Source organism: Cibotium barometz, chromosome 34 (assembly GCF_041138505.1).
Source record: "Cibotium barometz isolate CiBa-2024 chromosome 34, ASM4113850v1, whole genome shotgun sequence".
In the NCBI taxonomy this organism is placed as follows: Eukaryota; Viridiplantae; Streptophyta; class Polypodiopsida; order Cyatheales; family Cibotiaceae; genus Cibotium; species Cibotium barometz.
In genome coordinates, this window is record NC_141079.1 from 13342330 (window position 1) to 13364009 (window position 21680).

Consider the following 21680-nt stretch of genomic DNA (forward strand, 5'->3'; position numbering starts at 1 on the left):
CAAAATTGGAAGCGCCAATATGCACATGGAACACTATATCCCAGTTAGGTGATTTCAAAATTGGGGTAGAGGCTAATGCTCGCTTGAGTTGCTCATAGGATTCTTGGCATTCCTCAGTCCACTTGAACTCAAGGAGTTGTATAAGGGACGAGCTACTCGTGCATAGAACAAGATGAACCGATGATAGTATCCAACGTGACCCATGAACTGTTGAACTCCCTTGAAGTTAGTGGGGGACAGAAGTTCCAAAATTAGCTTAACTTTCCCTTCATCTGTGGATATCCCGTTCCATGACACAATGTGACCTAAGATCACACCATGCTTTACCCAAAATTGGCATTTATGAGGATTGAGAGATATTCAGTAATAGCGACATTTTACAAAGACTTTACGCAGGCACTGGAGGTGCTCTTTCCATGATGAATGCACACATAGGTCATCCAAGAACACTTCTAAGAATTGTCATAGGAATTCCCTAAATGCATGATTCATTAGTCTTTGAAATGTGGCGGGGGCATTTGTTAAACCGAACGGCATTTTTTTGAATGCGAAGACTCCGTACTCTGTGATGAAAGCTATCTTTGGTTGGTCCTCTTCCGCGATGGATATTTGATTGTAACCTGAGTACCCCTCCAAAAAACTATAGGCTTCTTTGCCGGCCACTCTCTCGAGAACATGTTCGCTAAAAGCGAGGGGGTAGTGGTCTCGGCAGGTGGCTACGTTTACTTTTTTAAGATCAATGCAGACTCTGAGTTTTCCATTTTTCTTAGGGACCACCACGATGGGCGATACCCAAGTTGGATGCTCAATCTCGTAGATGAATCCACATTCAATGAGTTTATGAATCTCTTCCTGGATTTGTGAAGCGTACTTGGGATTTATTGGATACCACCTTTGATACACTCGTTTGGCATCTGGTTTCATTGGTATGGTATGTTCACAAACCTCAGGGGGAACGCCTTGCATGTCCTTGTATATCCATGCAAAACAATCCCTAAACTCTCTGAGTAAATTTAGCAATTCTTGATCTTTGAGGTGAGATAGATCCGTCGCAATGAAGACAGGTTTTGGATCTTCTCCTTCGATCTTCCACCATCATCAAAGCAATTGACCTAAGGGTTTTGTGGTCGTGCCATCAGCTAGTTCTATTACTAAGGTAGTTTTTTTTAGCTTCAGCCAGGTGGAAGATCGAAGGTGGGGGGTGAAGATGAGGTAATGTGGGTGGTGCGAACGCGGACGGTTCACGTGAGAGAGGGCTACGTGTGCGTGCATGATCAAAGTGTGCATCCTCTCGCATGTGCGTGTAGGGTGAAGCACCACTAGTGGAGGGTTTGACGTGGATGGTCTCACCCATGCGGCCAAGGAATGGTTCATTCGGCTGGGGCATGTATGCATTAGATGTGGGCGGAGTCAAGGGAATTATCCTAGACGTTGCACGTGTGGGCAGAACATGTATGGATGGAGCAACGACATGAGTCGTGCTCGATTGTGCGGCCAAATGTGTATATACGTTGGCCGGTGTGCTTTGGAGTGAAGTAGGCATCTCGGGGACAGTCCACCATGTCTTGAGGGTGTCCATGGTGTGCAGCGTGAAGTGGTTCGGCCTACTTTGGTGCCTATGCGCCCAAATGTGCACGAATGTGCTTGGATTGGTCTACGCATGAACACACTCTAATAAAGAGTGGGCACCCTTGGCGAGGGTCGGACAAGGTTTCGTGATGTTCGTGAACACGACTGTGAAGTCGGTTCATCTGTTCGGTTTGTTTCAGGCACCGTTTGGTTCTAGTCCACTTGGCATGTGAACAACCCTAATGGACGTGGGCTCTTCGTTTCGCTGGGGTAGCCTTCGTTCTCACACGTACATGCCCTGTTTGTGCGCTTGGTTCCTTCTAGAGGTGGGGACCTCTGTTCGCGGGCTTAGCGTGTGGGTTATAGCTTTGCACGGGGTCGGGCCCTTGTCTTCGCTCTCTCACCCTTTTTTCATTTGGTTTAGATATATATATATATATATATATATATATATATATATATATATATATATATATATCCTTTGAAGGATATATATATATATTCTTTTCCACTCGCTTTATATATATATATATATATATATATTTTGTTTTCCTCTTCTTCTTCTTCCTTTTTCTTTCTTTCTTTCTTCTTCTTCCTCTCTTTTTTTTTTTTGGGGGTTCTCTATATATATATAAAGATGTATATATATATATATATATATATAGTTTTTCTTTGTGTTCTCTTTTATTGTTTATGTTTTTCGTTTTATATTTTTTATGTTTTTTTTGAGTTTTTATGCTTTTTTACTTTTACTTTTTCTAGTTTTTATGGGTTTTGTGCTTTTTATTTTGTTTTTACTTTTCTTGGTTTTCTATTTTTATGATGTTTTATAATTTTTCTAATTAATACAAAACAAAAACAAAGACAAAACAAAAATAAAAGCAAGGCACAAACGAAAAACGACAAACAAAATAAAAACAAAAATATGTAAGTGTGTGTGAAAATGTGTGTTTGGGAATGTGTATGTTAGTTGTTAATGTTTTAATGTTAATGTGTGGGGGGGGTTAAAGTGTGTCTGTGTGTTAATTGTTACTGTTTTAATGTTAGGTGTGTTAATATGAGATGGGGGTGAGAGTTAGTGAGGATATATGTAAGGGGGGAGGATAGTGAGAGGATTAACGTAGGGGGGGAAAGGTGGTGAGGATTTATGTGAGGAGAGAGAAAGGGGGAGGTTGAGGAAATACGTGAGGAGAGAGAAAAGGGGGAGGTTGAGGAAATACGTGAGGAGAGAGAAAAAGGGAAGTTGAGAAAATACGTGAGGAGAGAGAAAAGGGGGAGATTGAGGAAATATGTGAGGAGAAAGAAAAGGGGAAGTTGAGGAAATACGTGAGGAGAGAGAAAAGGGAGAGGTGAGGAAATACGTGAGGAGAAAGAAAAGGGGAAGTTGAGGAAATACGTGAGGAGAGAGAAAAGGGAGAGGTGAGAAAATACGTGAGTAGAGAGAAAAGGGGAAGTTGAGGAAATACGTGAGGAGAGAGAAAAGGGGAAGTTAAGGAAATACGTGAGGAGAGAGAAAAAGAGAGATTGAGGAAATACGTGAGGAGAGAGAAAAGGGGAAGTTGAGGAAATATGTGAGGAGAGAGAAAAGGGGAGTTGAGGAAATACGTGAGGAGAGAGAAAGGGGGGAGCTTGAGGAAATACGTGCATTGAAGGAGGTGTGTGAGAGATTGGCAGGAGTGAGTGAGGGAAGGTGAGGCCACTGTGGTTCACGCATGTGAGGGGGAGGTGGAGTTAATGGGCGCGGGTTTCTAGGCGGCAGAGAGAGTAAAGAAGGTTCAAGGGAGAGGGAGTGGGGTGGAAGGTAAGGTGACGGGCGGGCAGAGAGAGAAAGAGAGGAAGTGAGGGAAAAGGAGAGAGAAGGGAGAGGGGGAGTGGGGCGAAAGGTAAGGTGACGGGCGGGCAGAGAGAGAAAGAGAAGAGGAGAGGGAAAAGGAGAGAGAGAAGGGAGAGGGAAAAGGAGAGAGAAGGGAGAGGGGGAGTTGTCATGGCCCTGTGAAAATGGAGCAGGACAAGTGTGGGCATGGTGGTTGCAGAGTCAGAATATTTTATGATTCACATGGGGGGTGCCCGGACAGTGTTTAAGATGTGTGGACATCCCTAGGTGTGAAGGGGGAACATTAAAACATTAAGTTTGAATGTTTATTGAAGTTTGCCCCTAGGCCTTAGTGGCCCTAGGAACTTATTAAGTTGGGGCCCTAGAGATTAAATTGGGGAGGAGTTTTCTCTCTCTTCCCTCTCTCTCTTCCCTTTTTGGGGAATCGTGTAGCAAAAGGAGAGGTTCCTTCATGCGCATGAGGTACTAGCGTGGAAAAGCTCAAGGAGGAGGAGGCGACTGCTGAAGACCAGTTTGGCTGCTGTTTTTCTGAGTGGAACCAGCCGTACAGCACTGTACGGCCAATACTGGACACTCTCTCTCTCTCTCTTTCTCCTCTGTTGCTGGCGGCGCACAGGACAGCTGCTGGATTGGCTGCGCAGAAGACCAGTACAGGCTGTGTAGTGTGTTTTCCAGCAAGTACACCCTGTACGACTGCCGTACAGTGTACGGGCAGTCAGATACAGCACATACAGGTGCAAGCGGCGCTTTTCTGGGTGCTGGACAGACCTGTGTATGCTGATTCAGGCAGGTACAGAAGTGGACAGCAGGCTGTTTATGCAAGTACAACGCCTGGCACGTATCCCGAGGCGGTACAGACGGGTACTGTGCTGATTTTCAGATCTGTACTTTCAAGGACAGCATAGGAGTGAGCATCAGGAGGAGGATACAGGCAAGAGCAAGCACACGTGTGAAGCAGGATTGTGGATTCAAGTGCCTGCAGGCACAGATTGGTGCTGTTGCTTCCTCCAGTGTTGTTTCACGAGCTGAACTTGGTAAGCTCTGTTACTGTTCATCCATCTCTCTTTCTATTGCTTGATGTCTGCTGCAGGTATGTGTTATCTGGCTCCTTGTGAGAGGAGGAGTATGGCAGATTGACAAGGGATTAAGACAGAGATTGAACAGCATATGTATGTTTGAGCTGAGAGGATGTATCATGCTCTTGAGTTATGCCAGATGTATGCCCATGGCTGGCCTGCTTTGTGAACTTGGCTGATCAGAGGGAGGCACAGTGTGTTGCTTGAGGACACAGATCTGTGTGCATAGATCCTCTGTGCTGAGAAGGATTTGTGGGCCGTCAGATTGGACTTACAGGTGCAAACTCTTGGCTGGTCTTTGTGTTGTACTCAGCCATACATATTATTTTAATTGAATAAAGAAATACCGCAAGGGGCGCCAAGCTTTGGGGCCAACAGGTGTCGCTGTGTTTTCAGATTTGGGCACTCTAGCCCCAATCTGTGTTTGGTTTCTCATCTAGACTACAAGTGGACGGGTGATTGCTCCTACCGCACTCTGGTTTCTATCAGAGGCCGGTTTCAAGGTTCCGTCCCCGGGACCAATCATCAACTTTCTGAAGGGGGTGAGCTCGTGGTTGCTTTGGAGAAAGCCATCGCTGAAAATTCAGCAACCATGTCTGATACAGAGGAAGAGTACTTCTATCAAGAAGAAGAAGAGCAAGAGACTTCTCCTGAAAGAGATGTATCTGAGGATATTTTTGCAGGAGAACAGGCTGCAGATGTTGAGCCTTATGAGGATGTAACACAGCCAGAAGATGTGCATGGTAAAGAGGATGATGATGCTCGGTTCAAAGATCGCTTGGCTAGTGTTATGGATACTTTTATGCAGCTCACACAGAGTGAGAGATTTGCTGAATTTATGAGATCTCGCACAGAGCCCCGCACAGAGCCCCAGAAAAAGGAGAAGAAGGTTCGTTCGAAGAATCTTTCTCAAGGTCATAGTGGTACCACTCCACAGGATCCATCTCCTGCCCAGTTTCCGAATATGCAGCATGCTTTTGGTGCTAACCCACAGAGTTCCTTCTATGGACAGCCACCTATTCCTCAGCAGAACATGCATCCAGGGTACTTTGGTGGTGGCTCGGTGTTCCAATCCATGACTGGGGGTTATCCTCAGGGAGGCATGGGTATGTATGGGCCTTTTGGAGCCAATTTTCAGCCTGGCATGCAAGGGAATATGTATGGTGGTATGCAGTCCGGTATGCAAGGAAATGTGTTTGGAAGCATGCAACCTGGGATGCAAGGCAATATGTTTGGTGGCATGCAGCCAGGTATGCAGCATGGAATGTTTGGAAACATGGCTGGGATGTATGGTATGCCTAGTGCTGGAATGGGAAATGTTGACCCAATGATGGGTATGAATGTTGGGGGCAGCAATCTTACGAAACCACTTCCATATGATAATCTAACGCCTAAGGGAAAGGCGAAGGATTACAAGGAAGGGGGAGCTGCAGTGAAGTTTGACACTTTCAGTGGGGCCAAGGATAAATTGAAGGCACTTACCTTTTTACAGCAGTTTGATGCTGCTTTTTCTGGTGGGAATTACACAGAGTCCTCAAAGGTGAGGAAAGCTGCCACTTTTCTCAAGGGCAATGCTTTGCAGTGGTGGTCTACTCTTCTTTTGCAGGGCATAGCACCCACCACATGGGTCCAATTCAAACAGGTTTTCTCTTCCGTATGGCTCACATCTACATTTGAGGTGGATGTTATGACAGCATGGCACAAGCTGGATGCTTCAAAGTGTGATAGTTTGGAGGATTATAACAAGAAGTTTTGGGAAGCTCTACTCCCAGTGACTTCTTATCGTGCCGTGCCATTATCTGAGCAGGTAGAGAAGTATTGTTGTGGGCTGCCCAAGGAGGTACGAGATTACTGTATAAAGACGAGAGTAACGAACATGTCACAGATGATTGAGAATGCTATGACAGCTAATGCGTTACTCACAGGTGGTTCATCTGGGTTTAAAGGCAGTAAGAAATTGGGCAAGAAAGCTGAAAAATTTGGGCATGCTTCTCGTGATGCTAAAGGGTCTTCAGAGACAAAGTATAAGAAGTTGCCAATGCCCAAAAGGACTTCTGAGGAAAGACAGGCTTTGAGAGATGCTCAAAAGTGTTTTTACTGTACTGAAGAGGGGCATATGTCATTCAATTGTCCCAAAAGAACGTCCAAGAAGGACCCTGACAAGAAAGGAGAGCCCAAGCCAAAGAAACAAAAGCCTTCTGCAGGCTTAGTTCCTGATCTTGTGGGTGAACAGGTAAGTGGTGAAGCTACAGAGTTGTGCAGGGCATGGGGCAAAGTGAGAGATCAGAATGCTTTGATCTTCTTTGACACAGGTGCTAGAGCCAACTTCATTTCACCAGATTTGGCTGGCCGATTGGGGATTCGCGCAGAGGAGATGGGGCCGTTACATGAGGCAAATATGGCTTGTCCAGGGTATGCAGAACCCGTTACTCCTATCATTGGGAAGCTTCGGCTTCATTTGCAGGGTTATGTGGACAGCGAGGAGTTCTTCATCATGCCTTTGGATGGCTGTGATGTTTTGTTGGGGATGCCATGGTGCCACAAGGTACATGCGGTGGTGGATACTTACAATAGGAAAATTACTCTGACTCATCGAGGGAAAGAGCATGTATTGGATGTAAAACTCAAAGGGGAATCTGTTCCTATTGTATCCGCTTCGGCGATTTCATCAGTAATGAAAAAGCATCTTTCCGCGTACTTGATTTATGTAAAGGATGCACAGGATGATGAGTCTAAGTCTAATTTGTCAATGTTAGATAAGGACAGGGCTGATTTCTTAAGTGGGTTTCAAGACTGTTTTTCCGAGTCATTGCCAGGAGAATTACCTCCTGAGAGGCCAGAAGATCATGCCATAGATCTGATTCCTGGTAGTACTCCACCGAATAGACCGCCGTATCGTGTTAGTGCAGCCCAACAGGAAGAGATTATGACTCAGGTGCAGGAGCTATTGAATAAGGGGTTGATTCAGCCTAGCTCATCACCCTTTTGCTCACCTGTGCTCTTAGTGCAGAAGAAGGATGGTTCTTGGCGCATGTGTATTGATTACAGGGCGCTGAATAAGAATACCATCAAGAATCGATTCCCCATACCGAGGATCGATGACATCTTGGACCGCTTACAGGGCTCCACAGTTTTTAGTCGTATTGACTTGAAAAGCGGGTATCATCAGATACGCATTAGACCCGAGGATGTGCATAAGACAGCATTCCGAACCACATTTGGGTTGTATGAGTTCTTGGTTATGCCCTTTGGTTTAACAAATGCGCCTGCCACATTTAACAGAATGATGGACAGGATTTTCAGGCCTCATAGAGAGTTTGTGGGCACATTCTTTGATGATATGATTGTGCATTCACGAACTGAGGAAGAGCATAGAAGGCATTTGGCCATTGTGTTTGCAGAACTCAGAAACCATAGATTGGTGGTTAATGGCAAGAAGAGTGAGTTTTTCTTGCAGGAGATACATTTCTTGGGGCATATTGTGTCTGGTCATGGAGTCCGTATGGATCCAGCCAAGGTTGAAGCAATACTTAATTGGCCAGCTTTGAGGACCGTGCATGATGTACGCAGCTTTTTAGGATTGTGTTCCTATTACAGGCGTTACATACGGCACTTTGCTGAAATTGCTTCGCCTCTTCATGCTTTGACGAAGAAAGCAACTCCGTTTCGATGGGCTGATCGGGAAATTACAGCATTCAAAAAGCTCAAAGAAAAGCTTACTTCGGACCCAGTATTGGTGTTACCGGACCTCCGAAAAGCTTTTGTTGTCCAGTGTGATGCATGTGGAAGTAGCATTGGTGCAGTTCTCATGCAAGAGGGACATGTGATAGCCTATGAGAGTAGAGTTTTGCAAGATGCTGAGAAGCATTTACAGGTGTATGAGAAAGAGATGTTGGCTGTAATTCACGCTCTTTCTACATGGAAACACTACTTGCTTGGGGCTGATTTCACTGTACAGACAGATCATCAGACCTTGCGTTATTTCCTCACGCAGACTAAGCTTTCAGAGAAGCATATGCGTTGGGCAAACTTTTTGTCAATGTTTCACTTCCAGATTGTGCATGTGGAAGGCAAAAAGAATGTAGTGGCAGATGCTTTGTCACGCAAGCCACAGGTCTCTGCAGTTTCACTTGCTTATCATCATGAGCTTGATGAAATGAAAGAGCAGTATGCCCATGATGAGGATTTTGAAAGGTTGTATGATCAGATGTCTGAGGGTCAGCGGCATGAGCATTACACTCTCAGAGATGGGTTTTTATTGATGCATGGCAGACTGTGTGTTACCAGGCCATTGCGACTCAAGGTTATGATTGAAAGTCATGCTCCACCGTATGCAGGTCATAGAGGTATTGACGCCACGGTCAAAGCAGTGGAGACTTTCTTTTATTGGCCAACCTTGAGAAGAGATGTTGATGCCTTTGTGAGGCAATGCATCGTATGTCAGAAGGTAAAGTTTGACCGTCAGAAGACACCAGGGTTATTACAGCCTTTACCTATTCCGGATAGACCTTGGGAGAGCATTGCCATGGATTTTGTATTTGATCTTCCACGGACACAAACGGGAAATGATGGCATCTGCACTATCATATGCAGGTTCAGTAAGCAGGCTCATTTCATTCCCGTGAGGAAGACAATTAAAGTGGATCATATGGTGAAGTTGTTCATGGCGAACATCTTCAAGTATCATGGCTTGCCTACGTCTATCATTAGTGACCGTGATCCACGGATGACGAGTTTGTTTTGGAGAGGGTTGTTTGACAACATGGGTACAACTCTCAAGTTTTCATCGTCATTTCATCCACAGACTGATGGTCAGTCAGAAGAGGCTAACTCTACAGTGTTGGATCTTCTCAAGTGTTATGTGTCAGAGCACAAGCAACAATGGGAAAAGTATCTTCCTTTAGTGGAGTTTGCATATAACAACACTGTACATAGCTCGACAGGCAAGGCGCCTTTTGAGATTGTAGAAGGAGGGAAGAAGGTACCACCCATTTTGCATACAAAGGATAAGATCTTTGAGGCTGATCAGTATGTGGAGAGCTTGGATGAAGCTTATCGGAGAGTTAAGTTGGCCCTCCAGAAAACTCAGCAGAAGCAAAAGAAAGCCGCAGACCGTCACAGACGTGATTTACAGTTTGCATTGGGTGATTGGGTTCTTTTGCGTTTTGAAAAGGCTAGACTCAAGAAGTTGAAGGGTAAAGAGCGCTTATTCCCTAAGTTGAGTATGCGATATTATGGGCCTTTTCAGGTTTTGGAAAAGATTGGTGAGGTAACCTATCGTTTGAAGTTACCAGATCACTGGAGGATTCACAATGCTTTTCACGTGAGTCTTCTTAGACCTTTCCGTGGGGATGTGCCTGACGATGTATCAGATGAGGCTCAGCCGGAAGTTGAGGAACTTGATGAGGTTCTGATTCCAGAGCAGATACTGGCACATAAAGAAAGGAAGGTACGAGGTAAAGTTTCCCGTCGCTATCTTGTGAAGTTCAAGAACTATTCACCGATGGATGCGAAGTGGATGGAGGAAGGTGACTTAACAGATTCACCTCAGGTTTTGCAGCTTTATCGCGATGCCTTTGAGTTAGAGCCGACTCTTATTGTGGCTCATTCAGGTTCAGCAGAGCATGGGTCTGGAGCATTACCTGATGCTCAAGAGGGGGGTAGCACCTCCACTCCCTTGATACAGACAGGCTCAGATGACATCTAGAGGTCGCTTGGTGCAGATTTTATCTCATCCGAAGGTACTGAGGCTGACAGTACATCTGTTTATGGGACTTCTATGATATATGTGTACTAGTCACATGGAGATTTTTGTGGATATGTATGGTTCACAGTGGTATACAACTTGGACTATTACTATGCCATTGGTTTGCAGTGAATGTTGATACATGTGTATGGCTCAGAGAGATTGGGACGCTGATCTTGCCATATTTTATATTTCACTTTGGATATTTTGATGCATCACCAGAATGCAATCGAGGACGCTTGCCATCTTTCAAGAGGGGGGTATGTCATGGCCCTGTGAAAATGGAGCAGGACAAGTGTGGGCATGGTGGTTGCAGAGTCAGAATATTTTATGATTCACATGGGGGGTGCCCGGACAGTGTTTAAGATGTGTGGACATCCCTAGGTGTGAAGGGGGAACATTAAAACATTAAGTTTGAATGTTTATTGAAGTTTGCCCCTAGGCCTTAGTGGCCCTAGGAACTTATTAAGTTGGGGCCCTAGAGATTAAATTGGGGAGGAGTTTTCTCTCTCTTCCCTCTCTCTCTTCCCTTTTTGGGGAATCGTGTAGCAAAAGGAGAGGTTCCTTCATGCGCATGAGGTACTAGCGTGGAAAAGCTCAAGGAGGAGGAGGCGACTGCTGAAGACCAGTTTGGCTGCTGTTTTTCTGAGTGGAACCAGCCGTACAGCACTGTACGGCCAGTACTGGACACTCTCTCTCTCTCTCTTTCTCCTCTGTTGCTGGCGGCGCACAGGACAGCTGCTGGATTGGCTGCGCAGAATACCAGTACAGGCTGTGTAGTGTGTTTTCCAGCAAGTACACCCTGTACGACTGCCGTACAGTGTACGGGCAGTCAGATACAGCACATACAGGTGCAAGCGGCGCTTTTCTGGGTGCTGGACAGACCTGTGTATGCTGATTCAGGCAGGTACAGAAGTGGACAGCAGGCTGTTTATGCAAGTACAACGCCTGGCACGTATCCCGAGGCGGTACAGACGGGTACTGTGCTGATTTTCAGATCTGTACTTTCAAGGACAGCATAGGAGTGAGCATCAGGAGGAGGATACAGGCAAGAGCAAGCACACGTGTGAAGCAGGATTGTGGATTCAAGTGCCTGCAGGCACAGATTGGTGCTGTTGCTTCCTCCAGTGTTGTTTCACGAGCTGAACTTGGTAAGCTCTGTTACTGTTCATCCATCTCTCTTTCTATTGCTTGATGTCTGCTGCAGGTATGTGTTATCTGGCTCCTTGTGAGAGGAGGAGTATGGTAGATTGACAAGGGATTAAGACAGAGATTGAACAGCATATGTATGTTTGAGCTGAGAGGATGTATCATGCTCTTGAGTTATGCCAGATGTATGCCCATGGCTGGCCTGCTTTGTGAACTTGGCTGATCAGAGGGAGGCACAGTGTGTTGCTTGAGGACACAAGTCTGTGTGCATAGATCCTCTGTGCTGAGAAGGATTTGTGGGCCGTCAGATTGGACTTACAGGTGTAAACTCTTGGCTGGTCTTTGTGTTGTACTCAGCCATACATATTATTTTAATTGAATAAAGAAATACCGCAAGGGGCGCCAAGCTTTGGGGCCAACAGGTGTCGCTGTGTTTTCAGATTTGGGCACTCTAGCCCCAATCTGTGTTTGGTTTCTCATCTAGACTACAAGTGGACGGGTGATTGCTCCTACCGCACTCTGGTTTCTATCAGAGGCCGGTTTCAGGAGTGGGGCGGAAGGTAAGGTGACGGGCGGGCAGAGAGAGAAAGAGAGGAAGTGAGGGAAAAGGAGAGAGAAGGGAGAGGGAAAAGGAGAGAGAAGGGAGAGGGGGAGTGGGGCGGAAGGTAAGGTGACGGGCGGGCAGAGAGAGAAAGAGAGGAAGTGAGGGAAAAGGAGAGAGAAGGGAGAGGGAAAAGGAGAGAGAAGGGAGAGAGTGAAAGGGAGAGAGAAGGGAGAGGGGTGCGGGGGGAGAGACTGCGGGGTGAGGGAGAGAGAGAGAGAGAGAGAAAGGAGAGGGGTACGGGGTGCGGGGTGCGGGGTGCGGGAGAGTGCGGGGTGAGAGAGTGAAAGGGAGAGAGGGAAAGGGAGAGAGAGTGAGGAAGAGAGGGAGAGTGAGGTGCGGGGTGGCTGCGGGGTGACGGAGAGAGATGCGGGGGGAGAGAGAAAGCGCAAGGGGGGGAGAGAGAGAGAGAGAGAGAGAGAGAGAGAAGAAAGGGAAAGGGAGAGAGAGGCGGGGGTGGCGTGGGGATCGAGAGAAATGTGCGAGGGGGTGGGCCTGGCAGCTGGCACGCAGGAGGTGGGAGAGTAAAGAGAGGGGTGTGGAGAGAGAGAGAAGAGAAAGAAAAAGGGAGAAAGTGAGGGAGAGAGAGAGAGAGAGAGAAGAAAGGGGGAAAGAGAGGCAAAGAATTAAAGAGAGGGAGGGGGAATAAAGAGGTGGGGGTGGTGTCAGGTTGACAGCCACACCCCCTCTCCACTTGCCAAAAAATGAAAAAGGAAAAAAGAAAAAAGAAAGGAAAAAAAAGGAAGAGATCTATTTTTTGTTTTGTTTCTTCTCAATTAAAAATTTTCCATGAGCCTTTTGGAAGAAACGTACTCTTTTTTTGGCCAGGGGAAGAAAGAGAGGGGCCTCTCTTTTTCCTTTTTTTAATGGTTCACTCAAATAAGGACAAGGGGCATTTTGGATCAAAGGAAAAAGGATAATTTTATCTAATCAAAGATTAGCTAAACTTAATCTCAATTAGGACTGTTAATCCCAAAAACCAGATTTTTTCATGCTTGAGGTTCTTCCATTTACTTGATCCAAATCGATGATTTTGGGGCCCTTATGGATGAATTTTTGGACTGTTTTTTGCTAAATGTCATGCCCATGACATGGCTAACATAATGAGCCCTTCAATGATGCCAAATGATCACGTTTGGGGCATCAACCAAGCCTCAGTTTTTTTATGTTTTTTCTAATTTTTTGCTACTTAATCTACTCCTAGTGATGCAAATGCCTACCCTAATGCAAATGCAAGTGAATATTTGCAATGCTAATGCAAAAGCTAAGGTTTTTGTTCATTTTCTCATGCTTAATGCTATGATTTTAAGCCTAATGCAAGCCTACAATGCACACAAGCTCTAATGGAAAGCTTCAAACAAAAAGCAAACAAAAATCAAGCAAAATCAAAGCAAAAAACAAACAAAAGCAACATAATTAAACATCAAATCACTTACCCACATCCAAGCATCACAAATGGCACTCCATTGAGCAATGTTGGGCAATGGTAGACTCCACCGGAGGGGTCGAAATGAGAAGAGCTTCCACGAGAAGCGGTAAGGCGCTCCCCGGCAGCGGCGCCAAAGATGTTCACTTAATCAAGTGTCTACGAGGAAGTTGCCAAACCGCCAAGCTCGAGCCACACTCAAGAGCTTCACCGTCGCGTGTGGATAGCCGCTCGCGTCCGTTCTTCTCCCGCATCCGTTGTCACACCGTATGCGGTTGCGATCTCCGATGGGTGGTGCAACCGTTCTCAACCAAGCTTCGTGTGTGAAGCTTGGCAAGAACCGATCGCCGGTGCTATGCTAGACACTCAAGAAAGAGAGGAGGAAGAGAAGAGAAGCGGGGAAGCAAGAGAGAACGAGCATCATGGCAAAGCACACCCCAAACCCTAACCCTAAGCACACACACACATGCTAGATTAGAGTTGCAAGAGAGAGAGAGAGAGAGAGGAGAGAACACCAAGCTTCTATTGCACAAATGGGGATTGTGTGTTACAAACATGAGAAATTGGCTTTTATACTTCCAAGCCTTTTCCCACTAGGCCGCCCGGGAGTAAGTGACTTGGGCGCCCATGGCCTATAACTTGGCAATTACAATGGAATGGCATTTCTAGCCCAGTTCCTCATGATGTAACCTTGACGTACATGACCTAGGAGCGTCATACAAGCGCTTACAACGTCAAATGACGTGAATTACATTAAAACTAAAGTCGCTTGTTGAATTAAAGTGCGGGAATGTCGGTGAAGTCCAAGCGTTAACCAAATGTGGTTAACACCATGTTTTGTATGACATTAAGTTATGACTTGCGCCTATATCTAGCAATGCTGACTTTTGAATTAAGCACTTGGGTTTGCATGCCCACCCAAAGTCGAGCTGGTTGCACTTCCCATTCTTCCTCTTGTAAGTCAATAACTTGTGCCATATTGATTTGGAGACTTTGTAATTTTATTTTTTCCTTGCGTGCCTTGGCTTCACGTTTTGCTTCTCATTTTAGTTCCTTGTGTTTTCTCCTCTCCTCCTTTTTGAGATGTAATGCCTGTAGCACGTACTCAGTTAATGGACCATAAAAGGCTTTAAAATGGCTACCATTGATGTAGCCCTCCATCTCTACACCATCAAGTGTGGAAAGTTTGACAGCGCCTTGGGGTGTGATTTCAATCACTTGGAAAGGCCTAGTCCTCTATACTTGAGTTTATGCTTTTAGCTTTTTACACTGTATAAGAGGACTAGACCTCCCACCATGATGTTTTTTTCTTTCAATTGGTCATCAAACCACTGTTTACGTTTGAACTTCTTCACTATCATGCCATGAACAGCCCGTAATCTAGTTTCATCTAATTGCTCTAGGGCCAGTAATCTGTCAGAAAGCATGCTTCCTTCCAGTCTCTCTTTCACTGCATTCGAAGACTAGCGACCAAAAACTCCATAGGCATTACTGCATGTAGTCCATAGGCCAGGTGGAATGCATTAAATCCAGTTCCCACCTTATATGCTGTCCTATAAGCCCATAAGGCTGAGAGGAGTTTCTCGCCCCAATCTATTCGACTAGCCTCTATTGTTTTAGTTAGGATCAAGCAGAGCACCTTGTTAGTACTCTTTGCTTGTCCATTGTCTTGTGGGTAGTAAGGAGTGGATTTACGATGCACAATCATGAATTCGCTCAGTAAATGGCTTACCACTTCCTTAATGAAGTGACTTTCCCTATCACTGACTAATTCAAGAGGATAGCCAAACCTTGTTATAATATGGCTATAGAGAAAATTGGCTGTTGTTTGTGCATCTTCCTTCTTCGTGGCTTTTGCCTTAGCCCACTTAGTGCAATAATCCATGGCAACAATGATATATCTCGCTTGAGTGCATCTTGCTACAGGACTGATTGGTCCTACAAAATCTAGGCCCCATTTCTCAAACGGTTGCCAAGATATGATTGGAGTTAGTGGCATTCGATCTTTCTTTTAGGTGTTGGTCGTTCGTTGACATTCATTGCACCTCTTAGTGAATTCTGCTGCATCACTGAATAGGGTGGGCCGCCATAGCCCTGCATGAAGAAAAGGAGAAGAACCTTATGTCTTCTCCTTAGGAGAGGAAGAACATTGGCTAAAGTACGTCAAAGCCATCAATTCTCATGAAGCCTTCCTTCAAGAATGGCAGAGTGAGTTAGACAAGGTATTCTCAGTAAAGATAGCCAACATAGAAAAAGAGACTGAACCACAACCCAAACTTACACGCTTAGCAAGAAAAGTAAGGAACAAAGGCCTAGCAGCCACTGAGCGGGAAGCCAAGGAAAGAAGGCTAAAAGAGGATCAGCAAGAAGATCTTCGACAAGTCTCAGAGCATCTCAAGGAATGTAAAATGGGAAAAAGATTGGTGCGATTTGAAAAAGCCAAATGATATAAGGGAGACCAACTAGGGGCCCCATACGATGGGTCTGCCGAGGTCAAGGAAGTAAACTTGGCTGGACCTGGTGAAGACCAGAAACCTATCTTCATAGCTAAGGACTTATCCTCTCACGAAGAGGAGGAGTTAATGAAACTCCTATGAGAATTTGAGGATTGATTTGCTTGGAAATATAGCGATATGAAAGGAGTGCCTTCCAAAGTAGTGAAGCACACAATCCCTATCATAGACGGGGCAAGGCCAGTTAAGCAAAGAGCTTATCCTATGAATCCTAAATACTCAAAAATGGTGAAGGAAGAGATTGACAAAATCTTAGATGTAGGATTTATATATGAGATTGAACACACGGAGTGGGTATCTCCGATAGTTGTCATTCCCAAAAAGAATGGAAAACTTAGAGTATGCGTTAACCTTAAGAAAGTTAATGCTGCCACGGTCCGCGATCACTATCCATTGCCTTTCACAAAACATGTGCTCGAAAGGGTAGCAGGCAAGGAAGCTTATAGTTTCCTTGATGGATTCTTAGGATACAATCAAGTGGTAATAGACCCTTGTGACCAACATAAGACTGCCTTTGCCATTGAGTGGGGAACTTAAGCTTATCGGGTCATGCCATTTGGTTTGACCAATGCACCAGGCACCTTCCAAAGACTGATGTGCATGGCATATAAAGAATACTTAAGAGACTTCTTAGAAGTATTCATGGACGACCTTTGTGTCAGTTCCTCATGGAATGACCATCTTAATTGTCTACGCAAGGTCTTGGAACGATGCAGGTTGTACCGCATATCTTTGAACCCCCTCAAATGCCAGTTTTGGGTGAAGCATGGAGTCATCCTTGGGCATATTGTATCCCAACATGGAATCTCAACAGATGATGGGAAGGTGAAGCTAATATTGGAGCTGCCACCCCCAACAAATTACAAGGGAGTACAATGCTTCATGGGACATGCTGGCTACTACTACAGAAGATTCATTATCTTCTATGCTGACATAGCGAGACCCTTGTATAGACTTCTAATAGTCTTTGAATGGACCAAGGAATGCCAACAATCATTTGAAACCCTAAAAAATGCATTGGCAAGTGCCCCCGTTCTTCGTAGTCCGCATTGGGACATCCCATTCCATGTCCACATTGATGCATCAGCTTATGCTATAAGATGCGTATTGGCACAACCTGGGGATCATAACATGGATTTCCCTGTTAGCTTTGCCAGCTGTCAACTCAATGACGCTGAGCAAAATTACACAACCACGGAAAGAGAAGGCCTCACGATGGTGTATGCTATCAAGAAGTTTAGACACTACTTGTTATCTAACAAGTTTGTGCTCTACGTTGATCACCAAGCATTGCTCTATCTCGTAAACACGCCATGTGCTACAGGATGCATATCACGATGGCTACTGATCCTCATGGAACTTGACTTCATAGTTATTGTTTCGAAGGGATCACAACATGTGCATGCAGATCATATGTCTCACATTTCTAATGGTGAACCACCACTAGGAGTTGACGATGAACTCCCAGACACTGCACTTTTCTCCATTAGCATAGTCCCCGAGTGGGCTGAGGACATTGTTTACTACCTCGCTAATGGGATACTGGGGGATACTAACCTCAAAATAGATCAAGCCCGGCGCTTGATCAAAAAAGCTACACCATATCAACTCATCCACGAGTGAGTTGTACAAGCAAGGGAAGGATGGAATTTTAAGAAGGTGCATTCCTGAGTGCAATTATGTATCAACGTTGGAATTAGCTCATGCTAGTCTAGCGGGAGCAGATTTCAAGGTCCCATCCATCCAGTCCTTTAAATCCTTCCAAAGCATAGGACTGCTTTCTAAGAGTGACCCTAAGGGCATCTGGATTGTTGTTGATAGGAATGCATGCAACCCTACTGTGTCTCTGGGATGTTCTAAGCATTGAAGCAGTTCCTCTATCAGGTGTGCCCGTGGTGACACCATGCATGGGACTTTCCTTGATAGACTAGTGTGGCGAGTGTTGAACTCATCTCCTATAATCTTGGAATAAATGGTATTCAAGCCCATGCCTAACGGATCTAATCTTGGTTCCGTGTCTAGAACGTCAGTAATGTTTGGGGTTGCGGGTATGGGCTCTGTGTTTAGAGGGGGAACGTTGATTGGATGGTGTGAGGGGCTTATGGATTCTAGGTCTGCTTGTGTTGCCCTCACTAGGTCTTGTGCATCTAGCAACCGTTGTTTCTCCAACTGAGGGTTAGGAAATGCAACAGGTTGAGGTTTTTGTGCCTCTAGTGTACTTGCAACTTTGCCTTTCCCTTTTGATGTCGAAGATTGTTTGCATGCACCCCTTTTCCAATCCGCGTCTAGAGCGTCTCTTCCTTGGTTTCTTCCCAAGCATATCCCCTTCTAGAGATTTTGGCTGAGGTGTTACGAAATAGAAGAAGGAGGGAGCACACACACCATAGAGGAAAACCCTAATGCAAACCATACTCATAAAGAAGGAGAGAAGCCATAGCCAACATTTCTCTCACACACTACGAAGAGAACACACACAAAGAGTGTTATGTTCACACACTGAAAGTAGACCTAATGTAATGTCCACACATGACCAGCTAGACGCGGCCATAAATCCACACAACCTAATGAAGTAAACCTGTCAGGCACACCATGTGCTATCCACCAGCTGTACCAGATGTATACGAGCTTGAAGTCTCAACACTCCCCCTCAAGCTCAACATCTCTATCTCTAGTACGCCCAATCTGGTACCAAAGTACTCAAACTTGTCCTTACCAAGTGCTTTGGTAAAGACATCTGCAATCTGCTCATCCATCTGCACATAGGTCAAATCTACATGCCCAGCTAATACCTTCTCCCTGATAAAGTGACAGTGGACCTCAATGTGTTTGGTCCTGGCATGGTAGACTGGGTTACTAGTAAGTTGTATGTTGCTCATGTTGTCACAGTGAATGACAACACTCATATCACTCTGCTGACCTACATCACCAAGAAGTTTCTTCAACCACATAGCTTCACATGCAGCTATGGCTGCTCCACGGTACTCTGCCTCTGTGTGATAGATAAAGCAACTGTAGGTTTCTTTTTGCTGCTCCAACTCACAGCACCACTACCAAGGCTGAAAACATAGCCACTGGTAGATCTCCTGTCATAGGCACTACCGGCCCAATCTGCATCTGTAAATCCATAGACCTGCATGGCTTTTCCATCCTCATAGAAAAGACCATAATGTGCTGTAGCCTTAACATATCTCATGATACGTCTCTGTGAGATCCCTCGGCCCCCTCCGCGCACCGGACTCCCAATGGCTGATAGCGGAAGCAGCCCCCTCATGCGCGGGGCCGGGTCTCTCACTCGGGATCATTTTCCATCTCCTCACATCAGATTCATTCACATTACTTATCATTTATTCACATCCCAATTCACATGCCATCACATCTTATCCGTTCACTCATATCGACGTCACATTATTTCACATACATTCGCATTCCTTATTCCACATACACATCCACATTCGTACTTCCACGTCCATACATCCACTTCCACATCCGCATTCATACATACATATCCACATCCACATCCATACACCCACTTCCACTACATGCATACATCCATATCCACATTACACATCCTCATTCACATTCACATACATCCACATTCACATTCACATCCATTCATCCATATCCACATTCCACATCCTCATTCACATTCATAGAATACAAGAGAATTCTTATTTTTGATAAATGCATACAAACCATTTAGATGAAAATCACTCTTTTAATATAAAATAAATTCTTTTATGCATCTAATTTATGCATAAAATCAATTATGATAAAAGTAACACTTTTATAATTTTAAAAAAAATATCCTTCATGTATACTTTTATGCATAAAATTCAGATATGATAAAAGTAACACTTTTATTAAAAAATATAATCCTGTATGCATACTTTTATGCATGAAAATTAATTATAATGAAAGTAATACTTTTATAATAAAATTAAATTTCTTCTATACACATAATCAAAATGCATCTTCAATGCTTGTACCTTCTATGGGTAGAGCCCAACGGAGGTAAAGGCGGGGAGTCGATCCACCTGTGGCGGAGGGCGATGTTCACGCGCCGGAGATTCAAGGAGATGGCTACGAGTCTAACATCCAAGAGTATGCTACTTGTGTGGCGTACGCGCTCCTTTTCACCAATCCGGCAAGTCTCGTCCTCCAGACGGGTGCTGAGTGCACCTTCTTCCCCAGGAGCGCGCGGATTACTCAATTTTTTTCGGCAGCTATTCCCAACTTTTGCGGGGATGGCGGCCGCACAAGTTAAGTATTCCAAGTTCCGTGGTGGCAGATCCAAGGATGATCCAGATGCTCATGTTCGACGGTTTGATAAGATCTATAGTCTTAATGTTCCGGGTGTGATTGATTGTGTCCAAAAGAAAGCTGTTTTTGAGTCAACATTGGAGAGCAAAGCAGCAAGGTGGCTGGCGGAGTATGCGACGGACCATTTTCCTGATTATGATTCGGTCCAGGCGGCATTTTTGCGATGGTTTTGTTGGGAGAAGACCATCTCGCAGATCCTTGAGGGATAGCAGTTATTGAAACAAGGTAGGCAAGATGTGGAAGACTATGCGGCCAGTTTCAAGATGTTGCTCCAACGAGTTCCAGCAAACCAGCAACCTGCTGTTGAGGTGCTTAATAATTATGTTATTGCAGGCCTCTCTCAAGATCTGAGGACGGCATTGGCGACCGTCGACCGAGTGGGCACTGTGCTTGGCGCTGTGATGGAGCAGGCCATCCGAGCAAGAGAAGCTTTACAGCACAAATCTGGGCGTAAGCATAAGTCGTCCAAACATAAGTCGAAAAAAATGCGACAAAGAGTGCATCCATGAGTAAGCGGCATAGCAGCAGTGATGCCGATTCCGATGAAGATAGCTCCGATGCTGAGTTTGCCAGTGGAGATAGTGAAGAGTCTGGAGAGGAGGCTGAAAAGACGACCAAGAAATCCCATATGAGTGGGAAGGTGATCTCATCCGGCCCTGGAGAGACGTCTACTGCTCCACTACCGAAGGACATTTGGTGCTTGACTTGCAGGAATCAGGGCCATCTTGCGGCGGAATGTGCAATGAATGAAAAATGGTGTGCCATCTGTAATACGACAACACATAACACCCTTCATTGTCATTACAATGGGCGTGGCATGAGAGCAAGAGGACCGCCTGCTTGGCAACCTCCAAAGCAGCAAGACCCTTCAGCATCTTATATGCAGTACCAAGAGAAAGTGGAATCGCAGGGATAGGTTTTTTTTTATGGTGGTGGTGGTTATGGTCGAGGTCATGGACGTGCCAGCCGAGGAGCTGGCCGAACCCGGACTTGTCATTTCTATTTACAGGAGAGCCATTAGAGATCGGAATGTCCTGATGCACAGGAGTTCGACAAACAAAAGGCCATGGCAGAGGGGAAAGCACCTTGTATTTCCATGGTACAAATTGAGGAAGAGGATGGCCATAGTTTCCTTCCTGATGTGAAAGTGGTCACGCGATCCGGGAAGCAGATTCATTCAACCCCACTCCAACCGACGACTGCCCTTGAATGGCCAGAGCACGAGCAGGTCTGGAAGTAGGTGCAGAGCTCGCATCTTCTACAAAGGCGGTACCTAGTTTTAGTCCTGGAGCAGATCCGTATCAAGCCAAAGGCATTATTCCGATCTCGGAGCTCAAGACCGCACCTTGTAGTGTACGACCTCCTGAAAAGGCTATAGTTCCGGCTGACACGGAGGGTGCGGCAAAGTCTGCTACCATAGGGGAAGATGATGCGTGGTCTTGGGAT

At 45.4% G+C, this 21680-nt stretch overlaps 1 long non-coding RNA gene across 3 annotated transcripts in view; it reads right to left on the reverse strand.

The window, feature by feature from the left end:
- The window catches only part of LOC147618715 (uncharacterized), a 69486-nt gene that overhangs the window by 16639 nt on the left and 31167 nt on the right, over positions 1-21680 (reverse strand). The window lies entirely within an intron of this gene.